At 49.2% G+C, this 11,465-nt stretch overlaps 1 long non-coding RNA gene across 1 annotated transcript; it reads right to left on the bottom strand.

The window, feature by feature from the left end:
• Positions 1–904: 904 nt before the first annotated feature.
• LOC117088692 lies at positions 905–8,552 on the bottom strand. The gene is made up of 4 exons (XR_004439281.1): positions 8,396–8,552; positions 6,324–6,432; positions 4,970–5,144; positions 905–1,849 (listed from the first exon to the last, which is right to left on the bottom strand). It is a non-coding gene; the product is annotated as an uncharacterized LOC117088692 (long non-coding RNA).
• Positions 8,553–11,465: the final 2,913 nt, after the last annotated feature.

An 11,465-nucleotide genomic window follows, 5' to 3' on the forward strand; every position in this document is an offset into this window, starting at 1 on the left:
GAGTGCAGTGGCCGGGTCTCAGCTCACTGCAAGCTCCGCCTCCTGGGTTTACGCCATTCTCCTGCCTCAGCCTCCCAAGCAGCTGGGACTACAGGCGCCCGCCATGTCGCCCGGCTAGTTTTTTGTATTTTTTAGTAGAGACGGGGTTTCACATGTTAGCCAGGATGTCTCGATCTCCTGACCTCGTGATCGCCGTCTCGGCCTCCCAAAGTGTGGATTACAGGCTTGAGCCACCGCGCCCCGCCGTGGTATTTTTAATAGAGACGGAGTTTCATCATGTTGGCCAGGCTGATCTCGAACTCCTGACCCCTGGTGATCCTTCTGCCTCAGCCTCCCAAAGTGCTCGGATTACAGCCATGAGCCATAGTGCCTGGTCTCAATAGGGGTTTAATGACAGGATCATAGTCTGGCATAGGAGAGGTTGCTCATTTATGGAGTGGTCTATTATAAGGGAAGAAAGAAGGATAGAAAGAAAGAGACAGAGAGGTAGAGACAGAGAGAGGAAGAGACAGAGAGATAGAGACAGATATGAACTTGTTGCCTCCACATTCTCTGTCTCCAAGTCAGCAATGGGCCTCCTTCCCTTTGGGAAACTTCTTGACTACCCAGCTCTCAGGTGCCCATGGCACACCTGCCAATTAGATTCCTCCTGTGCTGACCGTTCTCTGCCCTGGGTTTGTATCTGTTTCAAGGGTGACTGTCTCATTTAATTCTATAATGTTCACAAAGAGCTCAGCACGATGTCTGGCACATGGTTTAGGACTTGGGAACTGGTGGTCTTCAGTACTCATCTTCTCAGCAGCTTGCGGGGCTCTCTGAGGGCAAGAATTGTGGCTTCTATGTCCCTTCAGTGTGGCTCCAACTCCTGGGAAAGTCCCAGACACATGTGGTGGGGGCAGGGAGAACAGTGGATGGGGCAGTGGGTTGGGGCCCTTACACAGTCAATGCCTCAGCACCCCAAACTCAGGCCCTCTGGTTAGGTCTCTATTAGGGAAATAGCCCAGGGCTGGGTCTGGGGGGTCACTGGACCTTGGTGCCGAACCACAGCTAGGAATGCCAGCATCACTAGCAAGCTCAGCATGGGCCTAGGGAACAAGGCTGCTGGGAACCCCTGCCAGTGGGGAGGCCTGAGCAGCAGCCAGGCACATTGCCCCCTCCTCACCTCCTTCTCAGCCTTATAATTCCCAAGATTCCTGCTGTTTTTCCAGACCCCAGACCTCCCTGTCTGCGCGCTTCCAGGAGTGCTGAGCATAGGGGCTCCCAGGCCCACGCCAATGATGCCTCCTTCTTTTCCTTTCCAGGCTAAAATGACTTCCTGAGACCTGGATGTGTATTCACGGCTTCACTGTTCCTGCAAGCTATGGTTGAGGGGTTCTATTCTCTAATGCAGTGGTTCTCAAACTTGAGTGATGTACGCTCAAGTGCAGAAATTAGAGTATTCGATCCAGCAGGTGTGGGGTGAGACCTGAGAACCTACCTGTCTAACATGTTCCCAGGCCATGTTCATGCTGCTGGGCTGGAACCACCCTTTCAGATCTAAAGCTTTGATCTGTCCTCCTGGGGCTCAGCCTGTGTCTTCTCTCCTACATCATGGGGAACAGAGAAGGCGGGGGCTCATCTTCTTCCTTCTCTGCACAAGCCCCAAAAAACACTTAGATCGTAGTGACCATGATGGTGACAGTAGGAAGTCCATATTTGAATTGCCTTTGGCCAAAGGGCATGGCAAGACTTAAGTAGGGAAAAGCAGATACAATGTCCTGTCTCCAGCCCATCATAAAAATAAAAACAGATGAAAGCTGGAGAGGATGTCAGAGTACAGTCATCCATCACCTAACGACGGGGACAAATCCTGAGAAATGCATTGTTGGGCAATTTCGTCATGCGAAACATCATAGAGTACACTTACACAAACCCAGATGGCCTAGCCTGCTATACACCTAGGCTGTGAACCTGGACAGCGTGTTAGTCTAGTGAATACTGGAGGCAATTGTAACACAGTGGTAAGTATTTGTATGTCTAACATACAAAACATATGTAAATATAGAAAAGGTACAGTAAAAATATGGTATAAATGAGTAAAAAAATGATACACCTGGCCGGGCGCGGTGGCTCATGCCTGTAATCCCAGCACTTTGGGAGGCTGAGGCAGGTGGATCACGAGGTCAGGAGATCGAGACCATCCTGGCTAACATGGTGAAACCCCGTCTCTACTAAATACACAAAAAATTAGCCGGGTGATGTGGCGGGTGCCTGTAGTCCCAGCTACGCAGGAGGCTGAGAAAAAAAAAAAAAGAAAAAAATGTGGTATACCTATAGAGGACACTTACCATGAATGGAGCTTGCAAGACTGGAAGCTGCTTTGGGTGAGTCAGTGAGTGAGTGAGTGAGTGTGTGTGTAGGTCTGGGACTTTGCTGTGCACTACTGTAGACCCTATAAACACTGTGCCGTTAGGCTACACTACATTGATTTTAAACATTTCTTTTTTCGGTAATAAATTAACCATAGCTTAATATAGCTTTTTTTACCCTGTAAACTTAAACAATTTTAAAAACTTTTTGACTCTTTTGTAAACACAGCTTAAAGCACAAACGCACTGTATAGCTGTACAAAATTTTTTTTTACACATCCTTATTCTTTAAGCTGTTTTCTGTTTTTAAATTTTTAAATTTTGTTGTGAAAAATGAAGACACAAACACATACAGTAGCCTAGGTCTATTTGAGGTCAGGATCATTAACATCCACTGCCTTCCACCTCCACATCTTCTGCACTGGAAGGTCTTCAGGGGCAGCAACAGGCATGGAGCTGTCATCTGCTATGATGACAAGGCCTTCTTCCGGATACCTTCTGACGGGCCTGTCTGAGGCTGTTTTACAGTTAACATAAAATTATAAGGAGTATACTCTAAAATAACAATAAAAAGTATAGTAAATACATAAACCAATATCATAGTGGTTTACGATCATTATCAAGTATTATGTACTGTACATCATTGTATATGCTATACTTTTATGTGACTGGTAACATAGTACGTTTCTTTATACCAGCATCACTGCAAACATGTGAGTAATGCATTGCACTATAATGTCACTAGGCACTAGGAAATTTTCAACTCTATTATCATCTTACGGAACCACCGTTGTATGTGCAGTTCATACATCGTTATGTGGTACATGACTGTATAAAACTAAATAGGTAGTTTCATGAGAGAAATAATCAGAAGTTACTATGCTGTTTTAACTGAGCATCAGTGATAACATTAATTTTGATTTTGGAAGTAACCCATGTAAAAAGAACTCTGCAAATTACATAGGTCAGACAAGATAGTAAATGTAGCTTTTCTGGCAGTGTTCTAGAATGTTTATTCAGATTCAGCTCAATCTTGTGGTCAAGCTGGGTCTGACAAAAGATCCTTAAGAGTTCTTTAACACGCTCTACCCTCAAACCAATCCTATGAGGTAGACATTGTCATTCTCATTTTACAGATGAAGAAACAGGCTTAGCAGTTGTATGGTGGATCCTGGATTCCAACAGTCTTTTTACTCCAACTCAGACTTTGGAACCTGAAGTGAGGTGGTTTTTTTTCTTTTTTTTCTTTTTTCACAACACCACAGGTGAATGCTAATTAAGATTCTCCTGAACAATTTCTAGCCAAATCGCAACACATGAGGCTGGATGAAGGCTAGGGCAAGCTCTTCTCTTGTTTGGGGTGTGAACTCCATTGACTTTAGCTGGCCCTGTAAGGAAAAGTCCAGCATATGTACCATCAGAAATGACAGATTTGGAAACAGATTCCTATACAGACTTATCTGAGCTTAAGACAGGCAAGATTGATCAGGGTAGTGGATCCACTATGATCACTTTTAATTGTTCTTCAGCATCTGGCAAAGTGTGTGTTTAAACAAGCCAGGTATGCTGCTTGCTGCTTGCTCAGAGAGATTAAGGATAGTGCTGCATCCAACTGGGCCACCCTCAGCCCACCCTGGGCCAGATGGGTATTAAGTAAGGGAAGCATCTGCATCATTTGAGTGTTTGCAGATGCCATATGAATAGACCCCATTGGAAACCAACTGAGCCACAGATGGTGCACCATGGCCTCCTGGAACTGTCATTGGGTCCCAGATTTGTGGTCTGGGTATCATTCCAGCAAAAGTTTATTGCTCCATAAAGAATTTAGGCAGGAAGTGAGATAGATCATGGATTAGATAGTGAAGTTTTGAGTTGGAATGGATGAGTGCTGCTGGTGGTAGGGATGAGAATGAAGAAGGAGAAGGAAGGTGGTGGCAGATGGGGTTTTGATGATTGGAGGTGACAGAGGATGGTGACAGCAGTGGTTGGGGGGATGGTGGTACAGGAGATGGACGTTGTAGGAAGCTGGTTATTGGGATGACGGGCTGAGTAGCTCAGGGAACCAGCTGAAAAGTCCAAAGCCAGGGATGGGAATTTGATCATGGTTGGGGGTGGCTAGGGAGGTGAGAGGGTTGCTTGGGGGAGGCATAGATTTCTGATCACCCGCTCCTTCTTCCAAAGGTGCCTGTCGAGGGTATTTACCAAACTTGCCCCAACAGCCCAGCTGGGAGGTCCTTCCTGGCTGAGATTTAGCAAACCTGTTTCCCTAGGAGGCCTCTCTTACCACAACAGACAGATGGGTGCTGATGTCAGCAGCAGTGCAAAGCTGTAAGTCAGCACTAATGGGGGTGGCACCTGAGGGCCAATGGGAGAGAGAGTTCTGCCCAGTTTGGCCTCCTCTGAGACCCATCCCAATAGGAAGACATCCTGGCCAGGTTCCTGGAATAGGTGGCAGGTTCATAGTGGGTGACTGGGGCTCAAATTTGGCAGCTCTGGGACATGGGAATTGGAGGGGCTTGTCGTGGGCCATCTGGTTTAAGCCTATGCAGAGAAAAGAAAGGCATTAGGATTCCCATTACCTGGATGAGGAAACTGAGGGCTTGGGAGGAGGAGAGTTGTACTTAAGGTTAGCTGGAGAGGCAGCAGCAGAATCAGGCTCAGAACTTCTTCTGTAACAGCACCTCCATTTGTGTACAAGCGTGGAAGTATTGGACAGTGAGCTCACAAGGACAGGAATCAGCAGACCCAGGCAGCCTGTTTCCTCTTCTGCAAAATGGGAGTGCCAAAAAGTTGCTCCTAGGGTGTGGAGAGGATTAGATGAGATGGGCATAGGTAAAGCACCCTATGAACATTAATTTTCTTTTCCCCACAGATCATTTGTCCTGGGTGGGAGTCTTCAGTGCACCTCAGTGTGTGTTTGTGTGTGCATGAGTGAGTGTGCTGTGTGTGTGAAAGCATGCACAAGCCCCTCCGTGTGTGTATGTGTTAGTGTATATGTGAGTGTGTGATTTGCAAATCCTAACCGGGCAGCCATTGTGAGGGGAAGCTGCAATGTTTACTGATCTTGGGTGATATTAGACGTTGGAGCCTCTAGGATTGGCCTTGCATGGGCTGAGGTGGCGGGACTGGAGTTGGAGGTGCTCTGGATCCCCTAGGCTGCTGCAAACCCTGAAAGCTGCTGCTCTGGACACCAATAGTGCAGGGCAGGGTTAGGCAGCTCCTGTTAGGGGCTTAGGCAAAGTCATCAAGTGACTCAGGAGTAGGTCTTTAGGAGGTCCCCCTGGGCATTTCTTGGGCAGCCTAGCCAGGGGTGTCTGAGCAGAGATGAGGGAATGGGCTGGTGAAGGCACCGGGGAGAGGCGAGGAAGCAGGGCTTCTCTCTCTGCCTCTTCAGGGCAAAGAATTCTGCTTTCTTTGTAGCTGGAGGTTACCTCACCTACCTCCCCTTGCTCTGGGAAGAGGCCTGAATATAAGTCAAGTCATTTGTGCTAATTGTTGACATTTTTGAGACGTGCCTTCCCTGGGAGTTTGGGGGCCTAGTATGCAAATCTATGCACATTATGTTCCATCAACAGAAAAATTGGAACCTCAGGGAACTGCTGGAGCAGAGAGGTTCTCCTTCTTCAGAACCGCTTCTAAGCTGCCTATAATTCCCCCCATTAAATTCACAGAGGCAAAATGTCTTGGATCCTGGAAGGTCAAGGCTGAGGCCAGATCACAATGGCTTTTCAGTCCATGGTCTCACTTTACAGATGAGGAAAGTGAGGCCCAGAGGGGACGCATGACTTGCTTGAGATTATACAGTCAACGGCAATGCTAGAGTCTGACCTGGCCCAGGATCGTCCAGATTCATTCTTTTACTTAATATGCACAACACATACACACACACACACACACACACACACACACACACACACAGAGCCTATCCTTCGCATAGTACCCGCAGCTTTATTTTGCTTCACAGCAGTACCTGACCTTGTATGTTTACATTTCCTTCTCCTTCTGCCTGACTAGAATAAAACTCCATGGGGGTGGGAAGTATGCTTGTTTTTTCACATTGTATTCACTGTCATATTGTCAGCATCTAAAATACAGAATGGTGGGATTCATTCATTCATTTGCTGGTCACCTCTCTGATGTGCCCTCTCCATTCCAGACCCTGGTGACACGGAAAAGTGTCAGACTTGGCCCCTGGCTCCTGGCTCAGGTGGCTTCAGGCCCTTTCTTCTGGGACCCAGTTGCCTGCGGGTGGGACGGATCCCCCTCAGCCAGGTCCCACTGGCGCTGACTCTGGAAGCTCACCCCAGGGGAGGAGAAGCTAGGGATGAGAATTAAGAGTCCTCCCCAAGGACCTCCCAGAGCAGAATCAGGGAAGCCCCCACGGCGCTGAGGAGACGCGGGGTGTGAACACAGTAGCTTGTGACCAGGGAGGTGGCAGCGGGGAGGAAGGTAGAAGCTCATTTGGGAGGCAGGGTGTGGGGACTTGGAGGGGAATCCTGGGAGGAGAGGGTGAGTGGGTACTGTGGAGGCTCTGGGCACTGGGTGTCTAGGGCAGGCTGTGTGGGGCGGGGGGGGCGTGAGAGAAAGAACGCTGGCATTTATTGACGTGTGGGGTAGGCTGTAGAGTGGGGACTGGCGAAGAAGGGCAAAAGGCCAGACTCCAGTCCCTGCACTTCATATGGGCAGAGTGGCAAGGCATTACATAAGCCTCAAGAAGAGCTTTGATCGAAGGCTTAATTTTCTCATCTGTAAAGTGGGGATAACATGAACCTGGGCATGGGGGCCTGGTGTCAGGAGGGAGGTGAGTCTCATATGAAGTAATCTGTCTGAACGCCCTCAGCCCACTGCTGGACCCCCAAACACAAGCCAGCCTGTCTTCCCAGCCCTTTCTCCCTTTTCCCAGGGTACATTCTCTGGGAAGTGGGGCCCTGTGGCTGCTGCCCTGTGGAGGGGCCAGTCACCATCTTCTCTGCTCCCTAGCCACTGTATGTTCATTTGCCCAAGAGGTTATCCAGTTTCCTCTGTCCTAGTTGACCAGAACCCTCTGGATTCTGTGGGTGCTACGGGTTTTCTGGCCGGGACCCAGGCCTACGCCTTGCTGGGGGCTGTGAGCAAGAGAGCAGCAGACCAGATTTTGCAAGCCTGAAATAGTTTATGGCCAGGCTGAGGCCAGGAGGAAGGAGGGCATGGCCCCAGGAATGCGGGAGGAATGCCTGGGAGGCCCGTTCCGTCCCCCACCCATCCTCAACTCCCCAGGGGGAAGGAGTACAGGCCTCAGGACTACTGGGCACTGGGCAGAGAAAGGGAAATGGTCTGGGCCCTGAGCATTCCTGGGGCTGGGGTGGTCGCAGGGCCAGTGAACGGGTATGTATGTGGCCTAAGTCTTTCTCCAGACATGAGTATCATCTCCTCCAAGGAGGACACCTGGATTAGACTTCTCTGTCTACTCCATTCAGTCTTTCCTACTTACTTGCCTGTAGCACCAAGGATACATATCTTCATTCCTGTGTCCCTCAGAGTGAGGGTTGTTTTTCCACGTGATGCAGGGCCTCTCTGTCTCCACTGTCAAACTGGGAGCTCCCTGAGGTCAGGGTTTGTGTTTTCCTTTCAGATTGAGAATTCCTTAAGGATTGAGGCTATGAATCTCCCATAGAGTGGAAGCCTACAAATGCTTCCCATGTCCAGAATGGGGTGGAAGTGGAACGACAAGATGCAGTCTCCACCCCCATTCCTTTAGATCCAAGATGGGATCTCCTTCAATCCTGGTTGGAAAGCAGGATAGCCTTCAGAGGGCCAGTTGAGTCTTGTGGACCAGACAGCAGCCTATGAAGAGACTTGGCCCTCCCATTTCCATCCATGTGAACACCTGGGGCCCCTATGTGGAGGCCAGAGGAAGCCAGGCCCCCGTTACCCATCTGGACAGTCCACTTGGCCCTGCTGGTACCATACCTTGGGCTTGCCCCCTCTGCATGTGGCCTGAGGTCTATTCCAGGAAGGGTGGGCAGTAGGGGGTTGAGAGTGGACAGGCCACAGGCTGTTAATGATACCTGCGTTTTCCTGGGCCCTATGGTCAGGCCATCACCTTCCCTTTCATGTTTGGCTCTGTCTCAGTGAGCCAGCAGGTGAGGTGGAGGCTAGGCAGGAGCCCCAGGGTAGGGGCAGCCATGCAGGCACAGAAGGAGGCAGAGGACTGGTGCCTGGCCACAGTCACAAGGTTCTAGCACCCTCAATTTCCATCAATGCCCCAGCTTTGTTATGGAAGACACAAGTTGCCAAAACTCTGGCAACTCTGGCAGGTCACACCCTGTCCTTTTACGGACATAGCTCTCTGGCCTCCATTGGCAGGACGTCTATTTCTAATTCCCACATACACTCCTAGACCAGCCTCATTTGGGTCAGTCTGTGGTCAGGGTCATGGACAAGCTTATAGGGTTGGGCCAGTCTGTGGCTAGAATTAAGGGTCTGAGATCTGGGTTTAGGGTCAGGCTCTGACCAGGATTTTGTGTCAGCCTGTTTTCTGGGTTAAAGGGATAAGACTTTGACTAGGTAGGACTAACAGTCAGTCTGTACCCAAGACTAGGGTTAAGTTTATAACCAGAAGTAGGAGGTCAGTCTGTATCCAAGCTTAGGGACCAATCTGTACCTGGGACCAGGAATATGAATTCCTAATTCAGGACTGTTCCTAGGATTGGGGATCAGTCTACACCTAGGATTAAGAGCCAGGATTGAGGATCAGACTGTACCCAGAAATGGAATAGTCTATACCCAGAATTAGGGATCAATGAGCATTGAGGGGTAGGCATGTGTTTTGTACTGAAACTGAAGCTATGACTAGGCCACAGAAGTTACCCTGGCCCAACTGGGCGTACAAGGCAGAGAATACAGTTTGCAGTTTGAAGGGGAAAGAGTTTGATGATCCCTTGGCCACCCTACTCTGCGTACCCACCTGCAGGAGTTACCTGGGGCAAAGTGGGGCACTTCATCACTCCCAGCCTTAGCTTCGACTTGATGAGGCACAAGAAACAGCAGCCTGAGCCCCACAAACCACGGTGCCTAGGCAAGGTCCAGTGAGTGGCTCAGAGGTAGCATTGCCCAGTTCTATGGCCAGGAAGAATCTTGAGCAACTCCACCACAGATGGCGCTTCTGTTTACACTGCACCTCTCGAAACTCATTCACCAACAGTTCATTCTGCAAATATTTCCCGAATACCTGCCATGCTTTAGGCCAGAGGTTCTCAAAGTTGAGTGCACGGAAGAATCAACTGGGAAGCTTGTGAAAAAGGCTGCCTCCTGGGCCCCCCTCTTGGGTATTCTGGAGCAGAAAGGCGGTAGGAGCTGCCCAGGAATCTGTACTTTTAATAAAGTTTCCTGGTGATTCTGCTGTGGTAGTTTAGGTCCGTGCTCTTGGGACCTGTCCTCAAAAGGCCCATCAAGTTAAAAAGGATTGCAGGAAACACCCATCATGCTGTCTGGTGAGTTCAGCAAGCCGGTGGGCATCTTCCAGGGCATTTGGAACAGAGGATATGCATGGGTGTTTTCAGAGAAGACCCAAGAAGACCTTGTGAGGAAGCAACAGTGAATTCCTGCCTCATTTTTGAAGAAAACTTTGTTGTCTTGTTGCAAAAATTGTCTGGAACGTACCTGTCTAGCCACCGCAAAGCCTTTTCACATGATTGGCAAGCTAGAATTCCGGCAAGCACACAAAAGATTAGCTCTGAGAGTAGAGGTGTAAAGCAAAACATACTTTTTTTTGAGATGGAATCTTGCTCTGTCGCCAGGCTCGTGTGCAGTGGCACGATCTCGGCTCACTGCAACCTCCACTTCCTGGGTTCAAGCGATTCTCCTGCCTCAGCCTCCCGAGGAGCTGGGATTATAGGCAGGCGCTGCCATGCCTGGCTAATTTTTTTTTTTATTAGAACGGGTTCTCATCATGTTAGCCAGGTTGGTCTCGATCTTTTGACCTCGTGATCCACCCACCTCAGCCTCCCAAAATGTTGGGATTACAGGCATGAGCCACTGCACCTGGCCGCAAAGCATAATTAATACATTAAATGGGGCAAAGGAAAAGAATGCATCTAAAAATGCTGTCTTCATCTAGTGGTAAGGAAGGAACAATGCACGACAGCCATTAGTATTAATAACTCACCAATTGTCTATAAACAGTCATCCTGTAAAGCACTGTTCAAGCAATGCAGTCAGCTTCGTTTAAACCACGGCCTTGTGCTTTGTCCCACTCTCCCTGCATAGTTTCACCCGCTTAGAACTTTGCCTGCAGTTGGTGTCTATGCAGGGCGTGTGATTGTTTTCATTTCCCAGATATTATCATATTGATTACACTTTTGCAGACAGCACATTTCTCTCTCCGACCTGCTCCTTGGTTAAGAATCCTGGTGCTGAAGCGCTCAGTCATTTTGAGGACCTCACTGAAGGCAGGGAGGTCGTAAAGGATGACTCTCCCCTCTGGGGTTGACCACCATGTGTCATGCTTCTGGAAGGTCCCAGAAATCTTTCCTTATTGAATGTTTCCATTCTTCCCTCTCAAAGTGAACAGATTTCTGGGTCTCTCTGCTCCTTATGGGGCAGGAGCTTGAGGTATTGTGCTGCTCAGAGGTGGAGACAGAACCAGACTATGTCCCAGGAGCTCCTGGAGGCAATACCCTTTCTGGCTGATCCTGAGATTCCAGATCCTCATGCACAGAGGGCTGGAGGTGACTCTCCATTTCTTTAAGCTGGGCTGTGAGGCACCTGGTCACAGGCCCCACAGGAAGTGGATACAGCCAGGAAGTTTTTATGTTTATCCCAGTTCAATTCTACCTTGTTGGTTTCAGCCCAGAGTTTACAGGGAGGTAGGGATTCCCTGGGCTTCTCCAGCTGGTAGGGGACATCCACAGCTCCTCTGGACACTCCCATGCCTACAGAGGCTCCCTCCCCAGGGCATCTCTTCATTTCATTCATTCATTAATTCAACAAACGTTCACTGAACACCCATTGGGCACCCAGTACAGCGCTAGGCACTGGGACCCACAGGTGGAAGGATGGCTCACGGTGTAGACAAGTGGGCGGCACAGAAGCAGATCATTTTTCTCTAGTATGGTACAAGTAGGCCAAGGGATTATA

Source organism: Trachypithecus francoisi, unplaced genomic scaffold, assembly GCF_009764315.1.
Source record: "Trachypithecus francoisi isolate TF-2019V2 unplaced genomic scaffold, Tfra_2.0 Lachesis_group10, whole genome shotgun sequence".
Classification (NCBI taxonomy): Eukaryota; Metazoa; Chordata; class Mammalia; order Primates; family Cercopithecidae; genus Trachypithecus; species Trachypithecus francoisi.